The following is an 11,348-nucleotide window of genomic DNA, read 5'->3' as shown; positions in this document are numbered from 1 at the left end:
GGTATCTGACCTTGGTCAATTCCCCTTTCTCAGAATGTGAGAGCTGAATAAAGTAATTGATTTTCAAAAGATTAGGGTAGGGTGGCCATATGAGTTTAAGGAGATGGTTCAGTCAGGAAAGAGGTTGCCATGCAAGAGTGAGGACCTGAGTTTGGATTCCCAACACCCACATAACAAGGTGGGCACAGCCTCACCAACATGACTGCCTGAACATGAGCAGAATAATGACAATAATAGTAGACATGCCAAAGGAGATAGAAGAAAGACCAGGAGGCCTCCGCCCGACACAAAGAACTACAGGCAACTAAGGGATGCTGAGTGGAAGAAGTAGTCTTTCCCAGAGAAGAGACCAACTGTTTATCCAATACCAACTGGTCTGCCCTGAAAAACACATACCAGCAACATTATGCGGATGGAGCAGGTTGTGTTTAGGGATATATATGTACATATAAATACAAATATGTGTACAATAAAAAGTAATGAAAAAAGAGGCCATGAATTTCAAAGAGGGCAAGGAAGGGTATATGGGAAGGCTTGAAGGGAAGAAGGAGAAGGGAGAAACGATGTAACTATATTATAGCCTCCAAAATAAAAATGAATTAATTAAAAGGCTGGACACTGCACTGTACCTCTGTCATCTCAGTGACAGGGAAGGAGATGGAGATCCTAAGGGTTTGCTGGCCAGCCAATCTGTCCTAACTGATAGCAAGAATGTTCATTAGACTCAAAATACCAAATCTCAACTGCTATATTCCACTAAAAGGTTTAAGTTGGAGGTTCAAACCTATAATCCCAACACTTGGGAAGCAGAGGTGGGTGATCAGGATTTTGAGGTCATCCTTGGCTACTTATTGAGGCTGCATGAGATCCTGTCTCAAAAACAAGAACAAAAGTGTATTTGCAGGCTGGGGCTAGAACTCAGTATTTGCTTAGCTATACAAAGCTCTCGAGTCAATCTCTAGGACTGGGCTGAGTGGACAGGATGGGTTATAGTGGAAGATCTTTCTTTAAAAAAAAAAGTTAAGACCTAGAAAGCTGGCTATTCTTCCAGAAGACTCTAGTGCAATCCCCAGCACACACATGGTAGCTCATTACCGGCTGAAACTTTAGTCCCAGGGAATCCAATGCCCTCTTCTGGTCTACATAGGCCTGGTGCAGACATACATGAAAGCAAAATACCCCTACACATAAAAAAATAAAAATAAAAATTTTAAGCCAGGCAAGGTGGCACACACCTTTAATCCCAACACTCACTTGGGAGGTAAAAGCAGGTGGGTTTCTGTGAGTTTGAGGCCAGCCAAAGCTGCATAGTGAGACCCTATCTGAAAATTAATTAATTAATTAAAATTTCTTGTTTTATTACATATATGTTCAATATTTTTAAATTTCTTACTAATTTGTTTATTACATGTGTGGGTTTTTAAATTTATTTTTATGTTGTTTGTCTTTTTAGGCAGAGTCTCACTATGTGACCTTGGCTGGCCTTGAACCCACAGAGATCAGCATCCCTCTGCCACGCCCCAGGATTAAAGGCATGTGCCATAACCAGATGCAACTTTTGAGAATTGTTTCTTTCTTCGTTAGAGGGCTTCAGAGGTTGAACCCAGGTTGCCTGGCTTGCAGGGGAAATGCCTTCACCTGCGGAGCTAGCTCTCTGACCCAAGTCTTCCGATAGAGAACCGATGAACAGCGTGCCTGGGATAAAGTATGGAGTCAGTGTCCTCCGACCAAGAATGGCTAGGCTGCTCCGAGGAGCTTGGGGATCCTTAGGAATCAATTTTAAAGAGCGTTGGATCAGGCACTGCCTGTCTTGCATCGTTGCCCTCCGGTCACAGGAGGGTCACTTTCAGTCACCAGTCACCAGAGAACCCCATGTGGCCTCAGAGTTATGCCAAAGTGACAAGCCAGGTCTTCTCTCTCGGCAGGGGAATATAGAGAAGCCGGGTAGAAGGGTCATGTTACTACTTTCCTGGTGGTGGTGGGAGGGCAGGGTTGGAGGAGGACCCCGGTTGCGGGAGTGACCTAAGTCTGACCCAAGATGAACATCCTTCCTCTGGAAAAAGTCGCTTCAGATAGAGGGTGGCATAAGTGGTCTCGGCCGGGCTCTGCCTCTCCTGACTTCTTTTTCTCTACGGTTTGGGAGGATCCAGGGATTGTGTGGGCATTTTGCTCTTCATTTAATAGCCATGTGGTGCAGAGAATGCTTGGAAATTATACTGTGTGTTAATTATCCTTTGAATTGGGGTTGGGTAATGAGACTCGTTTTTGATGAAGGCCCAAGCCAACGCACGCAGAAACTGTAGCTCTTCGTTCATCTGGCTCCCTGTGAGCCTTCTGGGTAGAGGATAAAGCAACTTGGACTCTGGAATGTGGCCATGGTTCAGAACCCCAGCCAGAAGGCGAGGGCTGCCAGGGAAGGCTCAGGACTCCAGATCTTACTCCAAGTTGCCTTTCTGCTCAAGGTAGACAGGCTGGGGGTGTGTAAGGAACCCTCCTTTCATCTCCAGACACAGTTGGCAAATAGTACTTAATCTCTTCCTAGCTTCCACCCCTCAGGGGGACAGACAGCTGCCTCCTCTCTCTTTCCCCTTACCTTTTTCCACCTCCCTGGAACAGGAGGGAAAATTCCAAGTCTTATATGCATCACTGAGAGAGTAAAAAAGGGGTGACACTGGTGTCCATCCCCTAGAAGGAACTTTTCAGCTATAAGGAACTTTGGGTCTCCCTCCGACCTGTTCCTACCCAGGTCCAACGAAATCTTATAGACTGAAGAGAATACACTGTGTGCTTGTAATCTCAGCTACTTTGGAGGCTCAGGTAGGATTCTGAGGCAGGGGAATCAGAGTCCCAGGTCAGCCCATACAATATAGCTAAACCCTAACCCAAAAGGGTGTGTGGGGTGTGCTGGGGACTTATTACTATTTTGGAGACTAGTCTCAGACCTATGGCAAGTGCACACTGGAAATAGGTATGACCCTGTCTCTAGTGTAGCTTAGGCAGGATGCTTCTAAAGGAACCAGGACAGGGAGTTAAGTAGGTAAAATGCTTGCCTCACAAGCATGAAGACCTGAGTTCCATCCCCAGGACCCACATAAAAAGCAAGTGTCTGTCTGTTTCCTTTTGTAATCCCAGCACTGGGAAGGTGGAAACTGGCAGATCTAATCAGCAACTTGAAAAGCTTGAACCTGTGCTGGAACGGACAGCTGAGGTTGCTAACTTCTGTGTGCATGCATTCGTGAGTGCAGGAGAGCATGAACACACACACACACACACACACACACACACACACACACACACGCACGCACACACGCACGCGCACACACAGCTGAGGTTGCTTTCTAACTTCTGTGTGCATGCATTCCTGAGTGCAGGAGAGCATGAACATACACTCACACGCACAAACACACACAAACACACACACACACACACACACACACACACACACACACACACGCACGCACAAACACTGTGGTGGAGTGTCCTCTCCCGAATTTGAGCACTTGGTCCCCATTGATGGCACTGCTTGGAAGGTTTAGAAGGTTCAGCTTTGTTGGAAGTTTGTTACTGGAGGTGGCCTTTGAGATTTTAGAGCCATTTTGAGTTCTCTTTCTTTCTCTTAAACTTCCTGCTTAAGGTTTCAGATGTAAACTCTCTGGCCTGGATATGGTGCACATCTTTAATCCCAGCACTCAGAAGGCAGAGGCAGGAGAATCTCTTTGAGTTCGAGGCCAGCCTGAATGACATCTCAAGATCTAGGACAAACAGGACCATATAGAGACCCAGTTTAAAAAATAAAAATAAAAAAGATGTGAGCTCTCAGCTTGCTGCTCCTGCCACAGGGATGGTGAAAGACTCTATCCCTCTGGAATGGTAAGCCTAAATAAACCATTCCTTCTACGGGGATGGTAAAGCAACTAATATACACTCAAAAAATGAGCTGGCTCATGTGATGACTCTACTTGCAGAGAAACCCTACAGACCCAAGTTTGATGCCTGAGACATACATAAAGGTAGGAGAGAGCCAATTCCACAAATTGTTCTTGGGCCTCCTCACATGTGCTTGGCAAGGTCTGCCCCGTCCCACTAGTAATAAAGAATTTAAATGTAAGTTCTTAATGATCTGGTCCTGATGGGAGGAGGGGGTGGAGGTGGAAGGAGAGGAGGGAGGGGGAACTGGGATTGGAATGAAAAAATAAAGTAATAAAAAAACTGTCAAAAAAAAAGAGTAATCTGATCCTACACACACACAATCTAAAATGATTAAATGTAAGTTCTTGAGAATGACCTGGGTTATGAAAGTGGTGGGGGTAATTAAATCTGGGGTTAAAGGTTTAAGTGAGGAGGAAGGAGGGACAAATGAAAGCAGAGGGTGGGGCATGGGTTAACCAAAACTCTATGGAAACCTACTCAGTTACCTACATCAAATTAGAAAATTAAATTAGACCCATTTTAACTAGAAATTGGAGACATGGCTCAGCAGTTAAGAGCACTAGCTACTCTTACAGAGAGAGATCTTGAGTTCAATTCCCAGCAACCACAAGGCGACTCACAACCATCTGTAATGGGATCTGAGGTCCTCCTCTTGTATGCAGGCAAACAGAGCATTCGTGTACATAAATAAATATATCTAGAAAGGAAGAAAGGAAGGAGTGTATACGTATATATTAATGCAGAACTTGAATACACTACCCTGCATGGGTAAAAACATGTCCTAGAAGACATGTTACTAAATGACCATTTCAGTGCCAGGTGCAGTAGACCTCTCTCTATAGGTTATTGGTCAGGAAGGCCACAGCTTCCCCCAAACACCCCAGGTTACTGCCATTGCTCTTGGTTGCCCACCAGAAGTAGATGGTAAGACCCTATCGTTGCTGGTGCATGCCTTTAATCCCCGCACTAGGGAGGCAGAGACAGACAGATCTCTATGAGGCCAACCGGGTCTATATAGTGAGCCAGCCTAGGCTACATAGTGAGCTCTGTCTCAAAATAATAAAGACCCTGCTGCTGAAGACACAACACACTTTGGTTAGGACGAAGGGGATTCTGGCTGGAACTCGCCTGAAAACTTCTTTCCTGGCTACAGGCCATCAGTGGTCTTACTCAGTAATAAATCCTGAACGCTACGACGCTGACCTGCCAGGCAAGATGTACCCGCTGGTACAAGTGTGGCATGAAGGTTATGGGGCACCCAACTAACTTCTGGTTGAGAATGACCTGGGACCTGAAAGTGGTGGGGGTGAGACCCCCTTCCACACTAGCAAATTCATACCTGGTACCGTAAACCTGGTCAAAAGCCCATGGAACCTTTGACATCCGGGAGTCTGAGGAGAACATTTCACATCAGGGAATCTGAGGGGCTTCTGTTGATTAAAAAAAAAAAAAAAAAAGCCCATGGCTGTGAAGGACACAGGCTCTAGGGGGAACCTACTACTTGTTTTGCTAAATGGTCCCATAGTCAAGCTGCCTTCTAAATGTTTATGTTTCCACCCCTAGGTTAGTGCTGCTCTCAACGCTGGCTGATGAAGTTTCTACAGAGTTAGTTCATCCAGAGGCTCGTAACTGACCAAACTGCTAAGAATAAATCATTGTTGTTGTGCTCAGCCTCAAATGGGATGTCCACATGACCCTGCCCCCACCCAAGGCTCAGGGAACATTGCAGAAGAGAGGGTAGAAAGAATGAAAGAGCCAGAGGATGGGGACAAGGGTGAGGTGGCGCAAACCTTTGAACCCAGGACTTGTTCAAGGTCAGCATTGTCTACATAGCAAGTCCGGGACAGCCAGAGCTACACAACGCAACCCTGTCTCAAAAACAAACAAACAAAACACACATCAAAAAGGCTGGGGATGTAGCTCAGTTGGTAGAACGCCTGTCTAGCCTACCTGAAGCCCTGGTTGAGTCCATGGCACTGATTAACTGGGCTCAGTGATGCAAGCCTAAAGTCCCGGCACTTAGCGGGTAGAGGCAGGAGGATCAGAAAGTTCAAGGTCACCCATCCTTCAAAGATCAGAAACCCAAAACCATCCTTGGGAGTGTAAGGCTAGCCTGGGATACATAAGGCAGAAGATGGTGTTTCAAAAGAGAAAAGCAAAAGTTAAAAAGGATGCTATAATAAGCACTTTCCCCCCAGGTACAGGGACTGCTGACACTGCTTTATTTCTCACAACGCTTGAGTACCTTTACTCTAGGCCCCCCAGCACGCCCTACCAGACATGCGGGGGCCCTCTCCCTCCCTCTGCTCATCTACAGGGGTTCTGCCAAGGCCACAACCAGGAGCATGAATGAGAATTCCTAGAATGATCTCATACCCAGTCCCAGCCAAACTCCTATCTTTTGAAGTTTCTGCTTTCAAACCAGATTTTTGTGCATACCATCTAGTTATATGCTGCTTTTTAACTTATTATTAAGGGTGTGCTTTGCATGTATAATGCATTATGTGAGAGTGGGTGTATGCTTGTTATGATGTGTCTGCAGAGGTCAAAGGTCAACTTTCAGGAATCAGTCCTCTCCATTTACCATGGGATCTGGAGCTCAATTCGGGTTGCCATTATTTTGCTTGGCAAGCGCCTCTACCAGCTGAGTCATCTTCCCAGCTCACCAGCTGCTTTCCCTTTCATACCCCCCCTCCATACTTTTAAATGACATAGTCTGAAGGGCCCGGCCCCGATTCCTCATTAAAGTGCCACACTTTGGATTTATCTGCTTGTTTTTGATTTTGTTTTCCCAATTTTGTGAGACAGGGTCTCTCTATAGCCCTGGCTGTTCTGGAACACACTATGTAGAGCAGGCTGGACTTGAACTCACAGAGATCCACCTGCCTCTACATTCCAGGATGCTGGGATTAAAGGAGTGAGCCACTATGCCCTCAAAGGATCCATCTGGCTTAAGGACCCTTCATGGCATTCTTCAGACAGTAACACTGCACTCATAAGTCTGAGTGGGCTGCTTTCCTTCTGAGAACCCTGCCCTGCTGCACACTGGATGGAACCCCAAATCTTTAGCTCCTAAAGTTCCATGTGAAGTGGCCTAACCTCTCCCTACTCCTCACTCTGTTCTGGCCACCTTGGTCTCCTCCCAGTTGCTGAACAGAGAAATCTTAAATGCCTCCTTCTTCATGTATAGCAATTTGCAATTAAATACGGTATGCACCTGTCAATTTACTTGGCTCATAGCTGTTAACCAGAGGACTTGGTTCATAGCTGTTATCCATAGGGAGGGTGTGCCCCAAATACCTAGCATCTAGCATGGGACCTGACACCGGGTAGTAGACACTCAGTAAGGATTAGTCAAATGAAGAAGTATATGAATTGATAGGTGCATGGCACAGATGTCTGTCAGGTGTCTCTTCATGCTTGGAACTTCCATCTGTGAGGCAGATAGGTGTCACTTTAGCCTCAAAACTGCATCCTCATTGCCAGCTGTACCTAGACAGAGTGGGCCTGATGCCCCAACTGCTGGACTTCCAATTGAGCTCAATTAAAGATGACACGGATGCTTTCACCATGGCAGGCTCCATCCCCAGTGCCAGGGATATTTGCTAGGGATAGTTTCAAAAGCTAGCACTCTGGGCCTGGAGAGATGACTCAGTGGTTAAGAGCACTGGCTGCTCTTCCAGAGGATCCAGGTTCAAATCCCAGCACCCACATGGCAGTTTCCCGGTGTGTTAACTCCAGCTCCAGGAGTTCTGACACCTTCACACAGACAAAACACCAATGCATATAAAATAAAAGTAAATTTTTAAAAAGCGGAGGCTGCATGTGGTCCCCGAGTACCGTGGGGTAACATGGAGCCTGGGGCTGAGGCTTACGCAGAAAACCACAAAGCTGCTAATAACTTAGTTGTTAAGACCGTCAAAGGGGATGGAGGAGGCAGCGCACAGGCAGACACCAAGATGAACGAGGTTCCGGAGAGACTGGTTCTGACCAACCAGTCTAGTTGGGCTGCGACAGCTGCTGTTCCCAAGCCATGTTCACTAATATTTGTGTGTGTGTGTGTGAATGGAAAAGGAACCCTCCCCGCCCCACACATTTATTTACTGTGTAGCCATGTGTGTTTCCATGGTCAGATGAGAACCTGCAGGACTTGGTCCTCTCCCTGCACATGAGAGTCCTGCAGATTCAAATCTGTTCCGCAGGCTTTAAGTACCTTCACCAGCTGAACTGGGTCACCAGCCCTTACTAAGGGTGGATCTTGGCTCACCCATCTCAAGCTATTCTGGTACCCGAAGGAGGCTGTGGTCTGGGGACCAGCAGATGAGCAGACATCATGATGAAAACTCAGTGCAGATTGGTCTGAGATGCAGGGCAGGAAACTGCCCCACCCGGGTACTCCAGGGTGGCTGGGGCAGGGATACATGTGGACATATTGTGGGGACAAGGAATCAGTCCCAAACCTTCCTGAAGATCAGGCATATGGAAACACATGGGCCCAGATGCTTATGGGGTCAGGTCCCACGTTCTTTCCCAAGCCACCTCCTCAGCCCCCACTCAGACCTTCCCTTTTCAGGTTAAGCTTTCTTCTTCCATCTGGGACATTCCACATTCCCTCTGTGTGGGTAGACACCAGAGGGCTGGGGACACCGATGAGGCAACAGAATTGCAAGAGCCCCTTGATGGTGAATCTTCCAGAAAAAGAGCCAGACAGGAAGCTGTCAGAAGACGGGGAGCAGTGTGACCTGGCTGATACTGTGGGGCGGGGCCGGAGGGGGTGAGGGGGAGAGGATGAGAAGGAATAAGACCCAGGAGACAGAGCATGAAACCCTGGGTGCAAGGAGCTAGGGCTGTTTGAAAGAAGAAAAGAAATTGTTTTCTCTGACACAAGATGGAAGCGGTGGATGCTATTTTCAATTAGGAGCTTAATTCTTCAGTTTCAGGATTTAAAATCCAATTGTCCCTTAAGGGTCATACCTTCTTATCAGCAATTTACACCTCAGCAAATGTAATTTCCCAGACTATTTCTGACAGCAGGCTACTGTAGGGGAGCGGGTGGGGGGTCAATCTTACTAAGGGATATGAGACTCCAAATCGCAGGGTTTTTATAGAGCAGCTGGAGAGGATCCGTCCCTCCGGAACAAGGGGTCTCCTCAGAGACCACGGGAACCTCTGCCTCTGCCCAGAGCCTGGAGAACCGAGGTGCAGGTCTTTCCAGGCACCTTGGTGGGGGAGCTGCACCGAGCTGGGTTTCTGCAAGACTCTGCCTGCAGTACCCCGCCCCCATTGGGAGGGCTCTTAAAAGGGCAACGTCAGAGGCGGAGCCTCAAGCTCAGTCAGGTCCTGGTGTGTAGGTGGGGGCTTCGAGGATGCACTTTTGTGCCTGTCTGGGAGGGGCTGTTGAGAACCCCAGGCTGGGAGGTGACTGGGAGAGTGGTGAGGCCCCTCATCCTGGCACAGGCTCTGACATGTAACACATTTCTTTGGGGCCTATCCAGGCTCTGCCTGTCAAACTCACCCTGGGATCTCAGCCAGGACTGCCCCAGCACCCCCTCCCCCAGGAGTATGGAGTTGCGGGGAAGTATCTGTGGACCTAGCATAAACCGGAAAAGCCTCAGGAAAGGTAAAGCAGGGCAGACTCAGGGAGTGGGGTGTCAACCCAGGGGAGTGTACACTTGACTGGGGTGTCCCACTCAGCAGGCCAAGCTCAGGATGGTCCCTAGGAAACACTTGTCTAACCTTTGACCCTGACAGTCCTCCAGAAGCCTGGCTTCTAGTTGGCCTCTGGTGGTTAGGACAAACATCAGGTCCCAGCCAGCAGTTTACTTGATGCACCTAGACCTGCATTTTGGGACCTGAATTCCTGGGTGTGGGAACCAAAAGTTACTAAGGGACCCAGGGCTCTGACTCACTCCACAGGGCCTCTGGGGGTTGTTTGCTGAGGTAACCTGGGTAGCTGAGGTTGGAAATGGGGCAGTCAAGGTGCCAGGGATGAGGGCATCCGCTGTGGGCTGCGGAGGCAACTGCCAGGGTGGAGTCAAGGTTATCTGGGCTCATTCCCAAGTGCTCAGCCTCCAGGTGGATCAGCCCAGCCTAAACAAGGCTTGCATCAGCCAGAGCCACTGTTCCAAGGAAAGGAGTCTGGTTCGCTCTGGAGGAGAGAGAGAGTAAGCCACACCTTCCCAGCAGAGTGAGTTCTACTCCCAGGGAGCTTAGCAACAGAGTAGGAGGGCACGCCCACATGCCAACATGTTCTTGTGTGTGACCTGTGCAGAGGACCTCTGCCAGATATCTTTCTTTTTCAGGAAGGAGGGACACATCTGTCAATAGGCCACCTGGCTGGCGGCTGGGCATGGTGGTGCACACCTTTAATCTCAACACTCAGGAGGCAGAGGCAGGCAGGTTTGAGTAAAGGTGAGGCCAGCCTGGTCTACAGAGCGAGTTCCAGGACAGCCAGGGCTACACAGTAAGATCCTGCTCCAAGAAAAAACAAAAAACAAAACGGAAGCAAGAAACAGACCCCCTGGTTCACACAGAGGAAGACTGATGGGAGAACGACATAACTATTCAGCTTGCCTGGAGTCCAACTCCAGCCAGGGGCTCCGGAAAACTAGCCAGCTAGAGAGTAAGCCAGTTAGTGCAGGGAGGCAAGACTGACCCAGCAAGACCACAGAAAGCACCTGTGCCAGAAGGCTGCGGGCATTAGGAGACAGGGCATAGGAGCAGAGAGCGCAGCTGTGGAGGCCCAGGCCAGGCCCAGGCCCATCACAGGCCACTTAGAAGTTCCTAACAGACTTCTAAGTGGGGCAGCCTAGCCTCCCAATCATGGTTCAAGCTGCTTTTCTTCAAACTGAATGTTAAGGTTATGGGAATGAGAATTTCTGGTCCTGAATTACAAATGGGAGCAGCCTGCTCTTTTGTCCTCTTGCCTAGGCTTTGTTTTCCCAGGGCTGAGGCCAATGGGCCACGGGACCTGCCTGGGGCCCCCAGCTGGCACAGCCTGGTAAAGAGCCATGGTGGTCGCCCTTGCAGCACCCAGTTTTGATAGGCATGCCAAGAGCAAGGTTAACAGCGCCAGCCCCCTAGAAGCGGAGCACATGGCCTCTTTGCCTGCTGAGCTAAAGGCCTCACAAGCCAGGTCATACTCGAGCTCCCAACTTCCTAAGAACAAACTCGGTCACTCGGAGCCAGGCTACCATCTAGCCACACAACCTCATCCTCCCACTCTGGGACAGGTATAATCATGTCCCCACCCTACCTTCGGGGACCATACAAAGATAAAAGGGATCATCGAGGAGGCGCTTTAACCTGCCAGGAGACAAGCACTAGACTGACCTAGGGTGTCATTAGAGTCGAGGATACAGATCACAGATGAAAGGGCGCTGGGGAAAGAAGAAAGCCTGAACACTACCTTCCCTGGG

At 48.7% G+C, this 11,348-nt stretch overlaps 1 long non-coding RNA gene across 1 annotated transcript; it reads left to right on the top strand.

Annotated features, from left to right (window-relative positions):
• Positions 1 to 3,326: 3,326 nt before the first annotated feature.
• Positions 3,327 to 5,576, top strand: LOC121142207. Its single transcript, XR_005879185.1, has 3 exons — positions 3,327 to 3,870; positions 3,966 to 4,104; positions 5,494 to 5,576. It is a non-coding gene; the product is annotated as an uncharacterized LOC121142207 (long non-coding RNA).
• Positions 5,577 to 11,348: the final 5,772 nt, after the last annotated feature.

This window comes from Mesocricetus auratus, unplaced genomic scaffold, assembly GCF_017639785.1.
Source record: "Mesocricetus auratus isolate SY011 unplaced genomic scaffold, BCM_Maur_2.0 Super-Scaffold_100009, whole genome shotgun sequence".
Classification (NCBI taxonomy): domain Eukaryota; kingdom Metazoa; phylum Chordata; class Mammalia; order Rodentia; family Cricetidae; genus Mesocricetus; species Mesocricetus auratus.
The sequence above is the reverse complement of the archived record's forward strand: the minus strand, read 5'-3'. Positions and strand labels throughout refer to the sequence as shown.